Source organism: Protopterus annectens, chromosome 9.part0 (assembly GCF_019279795.1).
Source record: "Protopterus annectens isolate FY-2018-M chromosome 9.part0, PAN1.0, whole genome shotgun sequence".
In the NCBI taxonomy this organism is placed as follows: Eukaryota; Metazoa; Chordata; order Ceratodontiformes; family Protopteridae; genus Protopterus; species Protopterus annectens.
The window spans coordinates 98332040-98344422 of record NC_056743.1 but is presented as its reverse complement, the minus strand read 5'-3'; positions in this window follow the sequence as shown (position 1 = coordinate 98344422).

Genomic DNA, 12383 nt, shown 5'->3' with positions numbered 1-12383 from the left:
CTGAATGTGTGTTTTTGAAATGTAAAGAATAAGAAAGTTATGGGGGAAACTACATAAAGAATATTTTTCAAAGATATAAAATAAGTGAATAAAATAAACATGGATATGATTAAATATTGATATTATAAGAATAGAAGTGAAGAATAAAGTAAAAGACAGAAGTGAAGAATATGGTAAAAGAATAGATAAAAAGCTGTGTTATGTTCTATGGGTTATATGAAATGAGAGAATAAATAAAAAAATCTTTAATGGTAAATGGATTTTAGAAACAATATAACGTAAAATCAGATGATGGTTATGGAAAAAGGAGTGGAGATCTAATAGGTTGAAAATTTATTATGATTTTAAAAGAAATTATAAATATATGTAAACAGATTTCTATATTTCTATATTTGCGCATTTGTAAATATTTGTAAATATGTAAATATTTTGTAAATAAGAGTTATTTTGTGTACAAATAAAGTGCCCCTACTCTTTTGAGCGGCTAGATGGTGCTAGAGGGTTCCTATTGCAGGAATGAAGAGGCATAAGGGAAGTAGCAATATGGAGGAGGAGGAGAGAATCACTATGGAGAGTGAGAATTTGGATAAAAAATGTTCAGGATGGAGCTTCAAAATATAAACAAAGATTCCAATGTGGTGGATGTTATAAATGAGCAGCATTTAGCTGTCTCTATGGAAATGGAAGTAATCAAGTCTATTGAAATGGTGCAGATAACAGAACTAGTATCAGGAAGGCTTGCAGATGATGTTCTGTTAAAAAAATAATTGAGAAGGATGATCCAGGTGGCAATTCTGCTGTTTCATGGGGTGAGGCTGCAGATAAGTGTTTTCAGAAGGGCTGAAGATGGCAATGTGGAAAAGGAACCAGGTAACATGGTAGCAGAGAATGCAGCAGTGACAGAAAGTAAAAGTGGAAAGTGGCAACCGAATGAGAAGGTGTCTAGTTTTGTGGTAGCAGACAGTGTAGTAACTAAAACATATGCAGCATTGACAAAAGAAAAAAAAGAAAAGCATCAACAAATTGTAAGTAAAATTGTTTTTAAAAAGTAGAGAAGACCAACAGTGAAAATAAGAACAAAAAATGACACTGTAATAGAAAGTTATTATGCATGGGACAATTTAGTAACTGTTCCAGGTTCTAAAGCTCAAGAATGTTGGTGTTTTATACATACTGGGATACAGGCCTTTTTGTGACTTAACATTTGAAACATGATAGACTTATGATGAAATTTCTGGAACTGTGTAATAAAACTAAGGACATTTATCATGGCACAATTATTTGTTTTCTGGTAGTAACTTAAATGTTAAAAAAATGTTGCTTAGCAGTTTAAAAGCGATGAACTGGAAAAAGACAACATTAAAAAATGCATGCAGGGTATGTATAAATCTGTTTATAATATTGTAAAAGTTAGAGATGAGAGAAACTTATGGAATGGAGAATGAGGTGTAAGCTGTTTTGAAATGTGAAAAAAACATGGCGAAACACTTGCCAAGTGTTATTTTTGTGGCTGGTTCTAGAGGGGCATTAAGATATGTTGGCCAGCATAAATCATGTGTAAACATTTCTCATTTAATTAATGATTGGGACAAGGTACAATGTAATCAGTGTGGGGGGAAAGGGCATACAGTAAGAAGGCTGTTTAAAAAGTGGCACTTTTGGATGGAATGCCAAGAGCCAACAGTAAATAATGAAAAAGAAGGGGAAATTAAAGAAAACATACATGAGGAAGGACAACAAAAGTCTGAGGAGAGGGTGCTCTAGGTGAAGAAAAACTGTAGAATAAGAAGAAGAAATATGGTGGAAAAAAATGAGGAGAGATAGTGTATGCAGGAAGAGGTGTCAGAAGAAGGAATTGATACTAATAATTTTTTGGAAGTTCTAGCAAGTGAAAAGTCAGATTATGAGGATCAAGGGTTATTTGTACATAAATGCAAGACAAATATTCAGTTAGGGAAAGAGTATAAATAATAAAATTAAAATTAAAAAATATTTCTCCTAAACTTAAAAAGAAGGAAAAGCAACAATTTTAGAGTACTTTCACTAAATGTGAACATGATTATTAACATTGTAAGAAGGATACGGCAACTAGAATGATGTGTGAAAATTGATGTGGATGCTATTCTGTTAGAAGATGTAAGAGTTGTGACAAGTGAAGAAAGACTGCAAACAGAAAAATTGTGGGGTGGAAATATAATACTGAACTTTAGAAAGTGAACTGTGTTCATGAGTGTCTGTGCTGTGTAAAAACACTGAAAATACTAGTTGAGCTATTAGTAAGGATGGGAAGAATACCTTGTGAATGTTAGGTGGAGAAAACATGTTTACAGAATTATAGTATTATATGCATATATAACTAGCAAGGAAAGAGAGAATCTGTTTCATCAAACATTAGATTATACATTGGTTAACATGAAAATTATAATTGTGGGAGACATTAGTTGTGATTTAAGGGGAATATGTAAAAAGAAAGGAAAAGATACAAAACATACAGGAATTGATAAAATGTGGTAAATTAGTTGTGTGGAACAAAAGTCAGTGGACTTATAGAAAGGGGCACTTGGATCTAAAATTGATTATTTTGCATTATTAGAAGGCTTGGGGATAGCAGGTGATGATACAGTCACAACAGGGTTTTCAGACACTCTAGCAACATGGATGGAGATGATGGAAGAAAGGGAATATATTAAAAGAGGAAAGGAAATAAAAAGAATAAATTGGAAATTGTGGGATGAAATTTATTGAGTGGGTAGTATTGTAATTATGGAAGGATCATATAACCATTAAGGATATTAATAAATACTGACTTGAATGGTGGAGTGAATTTAAAAAGAAATACATAGTGTTTTTTTATGACAGGATGATATAAGCAAGGAAGACAAAGTGAAGTATGGGAAAATCCAGAGAAATGTATTAGAGAACGTATAGAATAATACAAGAGAGTATTATGATATGGTAAAAGAACTATATGACCTACTCACTTTTGTTTACTATGATTGTTGTTCTATTTAAATGTTATAGCATTTTGTTCTAATTCTAAATATTTTTCTTCTCTGATCATAGAGGACAGTATATTAGTACTGATTTCCTTGTTTTGATCTGTGCCACCAGTGAACTATTGTTTAGATATAAATATTTTATGCGGTCAGTGAGTCCCTTTGGTATGTTTGACGAGATGATGTCTATGTCTTATAATTATTATTGAAATATGTCTCATTGTGTGTGCAATATTTTTTGGAGGTCATGCAGATTGGACTTGATTCCCTAGGACCTTAATGCTGTTTGTAAGTGTCTGACTGAGGAGTCTGATGAGTGATGATGGTGTGTTAAAATGCTTGCAAATAGCTTTATTTTATCATGTGGATTTGTGTTTCATGCTGAAAACATTAGTTAACTTGATGGGAGAAGCTTTCAGTGGCCCTGTGTGCTGCATGGTCAGAGAAATCTTTTTCTTATGCTTTTCTATCTTTTGAAGCAAATGTTTTGTTTGTTTGTTTGTTTGTTTGTTTGTTTGTTTGTTTGTTTGTTTGTTTGTTTGCTTTTTTTGTCTGTCCTTTTCCAACCAAAATCTCACACAGACCCATTACTTATGCTTTTTGCTGGTCCAAGAAGTTTTACGGAATCATATCAAAATGTAAGTAATGTGAAGTTTAAAGATTATACAAGACATATGGGATCATTCTTAAAGGTACAGTTACTTAAGTTTAATGATTGTTCAAAAAGTTATATAAGTTACCTGACATCTTTTTATGATACAGTCAAAAACAATGATTGTAATAACTGTACTATAATACACAGTTAATTAATACTTAAAGATTTATAATTCTTGAATACGTTTTATAAAAAAGAAGAGATACAAGGGAAGGGGAATGGAGGAGAGGGAGGAAAGAGGGAGAGGAAGGGAAAAGAGATGAAAGGTAATGGAGGGGAAGAAAAGAAGTGAAAAATGAACCACAGATAAACAGTGATGAGACATAATTTGTTGGTATATATGTATATAGATGTGTCACTTATCTAAACGGTTTAAACATTTAATAAGAATTATCAATTAAATTATATGAAACAAGGTGCATTCATGAATGTGAGGTTTTAAGTCACTGTGAAAGACTGTGATGTTTTAGCTTGTGTAGAATTCCATGTTCATTATTCAAAGGAAACCTTGTTTGAATACATTGTGCATTTAATGAAGGCAGCATCTGGGAGTGTTCAGATATGTCATAATTGGTGGGGAATCATCAAATGGCATGCATGGAGGATTCTATATAGGTCATAGGTGTAATTTTGGTTGTCTGGGTGGTGTTCTATAATGGGATTACCTAATGGCTTTGGAGTGTGCAATGGTTTGAATGCTTTTGGGAATAGCCAGGATACTTATTGTTGGGATGGTAATTTTGTTGGGTGTTTTGATAAGCTAGGAGATATTATTGCCCATGCTCAAATTGTTTCTATGTGTGTGTGTGTGTGTGTGTGTGTGTGTGTGTGTGTGTGTGTGTGTGTGTGTGTAGGTATATATATTAGGAACAAGAGAAGAGGAGATGGGGGAACAGATAGGTGGAAAAAAGAATGGAAAAGAGAAAAAGAAAATTTAGCTTAGAATTGAATGTAGTTTAATATTTAAATCAAAACAGTGTAAGAAACTTCTCTGTGTGGAGGATTTTCAGTCCATATATTTCTAGTTAATCACTGCATATTAATCAGATCAGACAATAGTAGTAGAAGTAGCGAACGTAAACTTGTCAAGTCAAAAAGTAATAATAGAAAATATATAATTCTACAGCATTACTAAGTATTCGAAAGTAATCCAAGCAAGGCAGGCAGTCTGTTTCCAGTCGAAAATCCTTTATTAAGTACACAGACAAGCAATCCAAGTAAAACAAAAATAGAGTAATAATTTCCTCACAAGCTTTCTAAATATGTATATACTTTTTGTCAGGCATGGGAGTGGTTTATTGTGCTGTAAAACAAAGTGTTATTGGTACACATGTTAAATTCATATCCCTTCCCCCATCAGTGTGACATTCGAGCTGGTACTGCCCTACCTAGTAGCTGTCATAATAATATATAGCCCTAATGTACCTTAATGGTACATCTTATTTAACCAAATTATTAAGTAGATTATTAAGTCTGTGATTTTATACAAGGCAATATACTACATGGCTGGAAATATATCAACCTTAGTTCATTTTGCGATCAAAAATTATATATAAATATATACATATACATTTTGTATGTAAAAATCAGTTTCTATTTTCATAACCTATTGTTAACAAAGATCGCTTTCGTCCTTCTAGACTTCTTCAGGTCTGTGTACAAGAACCCTAAAAACCTATATAATTGTATAATTAGTTAGATTTAATCTTTTGCATATACTACAATTGGTTCTTTTGTCATTCAATCAATTAAAATTACAAAAGGTACTAAACAAGGTTGTCTATTGTCTCCTTTATTATTTTCTATAGTCGAACCATCTGTAAAATTTTATAAGATCAAATTTAAGTATAAACAGATTCCAAATAATTAACAATTATACTTCTTAACTATAACATTATGCAGATGATATTTTAGTGACAGTGAAACATCTTTTCATGTTTTGTCTAAATCGATTAAATATTTGAAGCAATATCAGGATTTTGTGTTAACAACAGCAAATCAAATATTCTTCTCACTAACAATATTTCAAATATTTTTAAGAAGAATGTGACAATATTTAATTGGGATGAAAAACAATCAAACATCTGGGGATCATATTATAGGATAATCTCAGTGATTTAGTCTCAATTAATTGCAATAACACTTTAGAAACTATTAAACTGTTAATAAATAAATGGAAGAAAATATTTTCTTATGGAAGATAGATTAATATTGATTAAGATTTAATATACTGATTAAAATGATTACCTTTCCAAAACTGCTATATATAACTCAGTTTCTCTTTTCCCAACTAAAGAGTTTATTAAACAACTTAATACACTTCTTTTAAATTTTTTCTGGTTTCATGATAGACCAATATTGGCATTGGAACACCATACAAGAGACTGGTTAACTGGTGGAATTGGATTTCCTGATATAAAATTGTATGCTGCGTCATCAGTTATAAAAAATGTAGCATTGTGGTTGAATCCCAATTATTCGGATGAATGAAAAGAAATTCATGATATTATTTGGTTAAAAAGAAATAATAATATAACTAGACAATATACTAAAATTTTAGGAAGTAATTTTAAACAGCTATTTAGAGAATACAAAAATATAAACAAACCATCAGACTCTTATTATATCAATAATTTCTTAATTACATTTAGAAACTTTATTTTTAAAAATCTGGTTATGAATATATAGTTTTTGCAATAATTCCAATAGCTTTTACAATAGATTATATTAATACTTTATTTTAATGTGCTATAATTAAAGAATCAAAATCTGATATTTTGGCATCAGATGATAAGTAGAAGAAAACTACTCACTACAATTTTTATTATGATTAAATACAATATAGATATGGGATTCTGATTAAGTATACATATAAATAGGCCGTTTATAAGTTCTGATGTTGATTTAATGCTTAATTTATAAAGAACTATTTTCCAGATTTCATAAAATTTCTAAATAATCTTGACTTTGATAATGATTTACAGAAAGCATATTTATCCAAAATATACAAATTGTTAAGAAACACAGAACTACATGTAAAAATGGTTACTGGGATTATTTTTCATTAATCAGTAATTCCATTGTACATGAAGAAGATAAATTCATATTGACATCTTCAAAGAAAACGATGCTGTCTTTATATTAGAAAATCCAAAGTAGTATGGAAATGCAGGAAAGTCTTTTGGCAAGAAAACAGTTTTATTAACCAAACATTCCAAACGCCAATCAAACAAACTGGAACAAGTGTAAAAATAAAAATTTCACATCCACGTAAATAAATCACATTAACGCTGTTCTCCACATACGTTTTCGTCCTGTTACAGACTTCATCAGATAACTACACTAAACCCCAACCTTTCTTTTTATATACCACTAATTGATACAATAAATCAATTAAATAAATCAATCAATGAAATTGCTTTGTTAAAACATTGAAATACATTTTAAAACAAAGAAACCATTTCTATCAACTGGTTCTTATTATGTGTATGTTAAAACATTTGTGTTAAAATTAAATACTGCTATTAAAAAATATTTTTTGTGTAAAATCTTTACAATAATTTTATGTTAAACAATAAAATCCTTAGAGACACATTGTCTTGGAAATGTATATACAAAACGTATACTACTCCTCATAAAATAGAGCATTTGTATAAAAAGGAAACTGGATATTAGTGGTACAAATCTAAATTGAAAGCAGACTGACAACATGTGTTTTTTGACTGTAGTATAATAAGACCCTTTTTTGGGAAAGCATAAGTTATTTCCTTCAAGCTATCTTGACTGACAATTTTATGTTAACTAACTCACTACTTTTGTTTAATGCACAAATTCCTGAAAACATTCTTAAAATCCAGTACCCTCTTCTATGGAGCATTTTGACTTTTGAAAGAAAAGTAATTAAAATAAATTGGAAAACTGATATTACTCATGCATTTAATGAATGTAAACATAATGCTAATATATTAAACATATTACTAATGTTGTGTGTCAATTAAAATAATAACAGATAAAAGTATTCCTACTATAACAATATTAATTGATTAAAATTAAATGTTTTATAAGAGAAATTCTGATTTGAACTTTTATAGTATCATTTGTCTATTTTTTTATTTTTATTTTTTTACATTGAAAATGTTATTGTATATAGATTATATAAGAAACCTAGACAGTATTGTGAAAATGTGTTTATTATGTTGGATATAATTTTGTAATGTGTTTTGAAAAGTCAATAAAAAGAAATTTTAGTAAACAAAGAAATATATAAAAGAAATCAATAAATATAAGGCATTTCTATTTAGGATTAATATTATTTACAAGGGAGAAGGTATGAGGTGTCTGCAGATTTGAGTAAAATAGCAAAGAAGCCTACTAATATAATGAAGAAAATGAAAAATGTAAGATAAAAAGACAGGTAAAAAGAACACAAGAGCAAATAATGAGTAGTGTAGTACAATATGTGTAAAATATGTATACGAGTGAAAAAAATGAAAATAAGAAAAAATGGAAAGTAAATTTCCAGAACAAGTTAAGGAAGATTTTAAAAAAGAAATTACTGTTAATGAATTGGATGAAGTACTTGGGAAAGTAAAAGTTGATTCAGTATCAGGTCCAGATGGTGTAGGTTATGGAATGTACAAGAAATTAATGGATTGGCAAATAATGTGTTTTGTAAATGTTCTGAAAGAATATACAATAATTTTATGTTAAACAATAAAATCCTTAGAGACACATTGTCTTGGAAATGTATATACAAAACGTATACTACTCCTCATAAAATAGAGCATTTGTATAAAAAGGAAACTGGATATTAGTGGTACAAATCTAAATTGAAAGCAGACTGACAACATGTGTTTTTTGACTGTAGTATAATAAGACCCTTTTTTGGGAAAGCATAAGTTATTTCCTTCAAGCTATCTTGACTGACAATTTTATGTTAACTAACTCACTACTTTTGTTTAATGCACAAATTCCTGAAAACATTCTTAAAATCCAGTACCCTCTTCTATGGAGCATTTTGACTTTTGAAAGAAAAGTAATTAAAATAAATTGGAAAACTGATATTACTCATGCATTTAATGAATGTAAACATAATGCTAATATATTAAACATATTACTAATGTTGTGTGTCAATTAAAATAATAACAGATAAAAGTATTCCTACTATAACAATATTAATTGATTAAAATTAAATGTTTTATAAGAGAAATTCTGATTTGAACTTTTATAGTATCATTTGTCTATTTTTTTATTTTTATTTTTACATTGAAAATGTTATTGTATATAGATTATATAAGAAACCTAGACAGTATTGTGAAAATGTGTTTATTATGTTGGATATAATTTTGTAATGTGTTTTGAAAAGTCAATAAAAAGAAATTTTAGTAAACAAAGAAATATATAAAAGAAATCAATAAATATAAGGCATTTCTATTTAGGATTAATATTATTTACAAGGGAGAAGGTATGAGGTGTCTGCAGATTTGAGTAAAATAGCAAAGAAGCCTACTAATATAATGAAGAAAATGAAAAATGTAAGATAAAAAGACAGGTAAAAAGAACACAAGAGCAAATAATGAGTAGTGTAGTACAATATGTGTAAAATATGTATACGAGTGAAAAAAATGAAAATAAGAAAAAATGGAAAGTAAATTTCCAGAACAAGTTAAGGAAGATTTTAAAAAAGAAATTACTGTTAATGAATTGGATGAAGTACTTGGGAAAGTAAAAGTTGATTCAGTATCAGGTCCAGATGGTGTAGGTTATGGAATGTACAAGAAATTAATGGATTGGCAAATAATGTGTTTTGTAAATGTTCTGAATGAATGGTTGAAGGAATGGTTTGTTTATGGAGGGTTATATAGTTGGATATTAAAATTTACAAGGAAGAAAGATGAGAAGAATGAAAAAAAACTGAGACCTATCAATTAAATAACACATATTATAAAATGTTTATGAGAATAATACAAAGGAGAATGGACAGAATAATATTATGGAAGAAAGTATATATGGTATAAAAGGGAAAGGAAGTCAAGAACTGTTATTGGTTGTAACAAAAATTGTGGATAATATAAGTAAGAGGGAGGATTAAAAACTTAGGCATTTGATAAAGTAGGACATGATGCCTTGTGGGATGTTATGGAAAAATATGGAATAGGTAATAGTATTAGGAGAGTATGTATGTCAGCATATCAAAATAACAAAGTGAGAGTGTTAATAAATGGGTGACTTAGTAAAGAAATATTCATGAAGTGTGGTATAAGACAAGTATAGTCCATGAATGGAATATGTTTGCATTGGTAATGAATGTGACAGTGAGTGAAGTAGCTTATAAAATGAAACATATTAGATATGTGATGCAAAAAGAGGAAGTCATTCTAGAAGTTTTGATATACTCAATCAATGTAGTTGTAGTTACTGAGAACAAAATATGGATGAGGAAAGTGTTGGCTTCTCTGAATGGATGTTTAAAGGAAATGGGAATGACCTTGAATAAAGATAAAAGTAAAGTTTTGGATTATGTGGTGAAAACTGGGGATCTGTATGTTTCAGTGAGTGGATTGCCTTTGCTAAGGATACAATCTGGGAAAAGTATGTAGTTATGAAGCAATTAGAGGGTTTGATAAAAGAAATGAAATAAATATGTCTTTGGTTGAGGATGTACATAAAAGTATTAAAGAAAAAAGGTTTATCTGGTAAATTCTGTATTAATGAGAAAATAGCAAATATGTCTAATGTTTATATGATCTCAAAAAACAGGAAAAGGAAATTGTGCAACTGGTATATTATTTGATATAGGGTTTGAGCTTAAACTCATTAAAAAGAGAGGTGTTGTATATGAGTGAAGATGATGGAGGATTAGGGTTACTAAATCCAGATGTTTATTCTGCTTCTTTAAACATGTATAGCATATTAAAGTGGCTAGGAAGAAAATGAGAAATTAGTAAGTGAAGTGAAGTGAAAGTGAGAATCTTTAAATATAAGTTCAAAATGTTCTGAGAGATGATGAGAATAAGAAAAAGAGAAAAAGAACATGTAAATTAAGAACTTAAAAATTATGAAGAAAAATACTAACCTGGGAAATAAAATACGGATGATATAGAAAGATAAAAGGATATGATATATTTATATGCTAAAACAATATTTTTATATAACTCCATGGGAACATTTACCAGAGGAGGTGACTAAAGCTGTTAAAGTAAGGAAAAACTGGTGTACCAAGATAACAGAGTGTCAGGATTTTCTATGGAGACTGGTAATACATAAGTTACCATTAAAGTGGAATATGCCATAGAAGAAAATTGGAATAAAGTGTTTATTTTGTGGGAAGTAAAAGACAACATAGAAAGAATGGTTAGACTCTTGAAAAAGTTGTGTGAAGACTTTTTTTGAGAATATTAATGGAATAAGCAATCTAGATATGAATAACGATGAATGAAGATATATGATTACGTATGGATCTTAAAAGAATGAGAAGAAAGCATGTGTGAGAAGGGTAGATAAGAATTTATTTAATGTAATATGTGTTATTTGGAATGAAAGATTGAATAAAATTTTATTTAATGGAAAATGGATTTCAGCAGATATATTGCAAAAAATTAAACTATGGTAGTTGAAGAAGGAGCGGAGGGGTCAGTTATGGAATAATAATGATGTTATGATGCTATTATAACAAAAAATGATAAATAGTAATCAAATAGAAATGTGTGCCATATATGCGCTTGTATATATACATACATATATATATATATATATATATATATATATATATATATATATATATATAGTAATTTTGTAAATATGTAAATAATGTTTATGCTGTGTTAAAGGACTCTTACTCTTTTTGATAGGTGCCATGGGATTTTCTACATCCAACTGAGCTAGCACCAATTCAAGCAGATGGGAATTCTAATGTCTTATCTGAAGGACAGCACACTCATGAATGTACCCCCCCCCCATATGCTGTATTGCAATGTCTGAAACTGATCTATAGCCTTCTATGTCAAAGGCGAGTGTGCAACCTATTGCACCACTGACAATGCAATGAAAGTGCACAGGACTAAAACTCTGACTTGTTAATGAGCTGCTTCCTGTGCCAGGGGTACAGGGTTTAAATCTTACTACCATCATTTGCTGGCTGTGTGACCCTGAATAAGTCACTTAATCATACAGTGCTTTGGAGCAGTTGAGAATGTGGGTGAAGCTCCTTAATGGTCTCCTGGACTACATGCCTATTAACTACCTATGAACTTATAATAAGCAATTAGAGCCAGAAGAGTGGGTGAATGATATAGTCAGTGTTGTGAATAATTAACTACAAAAATAGTCTATTCAATAATGTTGAAAGAAGTATTGTTATACTTACGGTATGAAATTCAAAAAACTAACCAAGAATATATGCTACTGGCAATAAAAAATGCATTCACTGATCCTAAAAGAATTTCTGATATATTCATTAATTTTGTAGCAGCTTTTAAAAGTCCTAAAACCTATCAAGCTATGCAGGTTAATTTCCATATTTCATAAGACATAATTAATAACATCTACATATAAAATAATAAACACTAGATCCAACAATATTTTGAGCAATTTTCAACATCAGATCAAGGTTAGCCTTGTTAGAATCTTTATGCATTATATTTCAGAAGAATCTAACAACAGGATATGTTCCTGATATATGGTGACAAGTTACAGTGGTCCTCACACTGACAGAAAGTGTCATTTCATACACA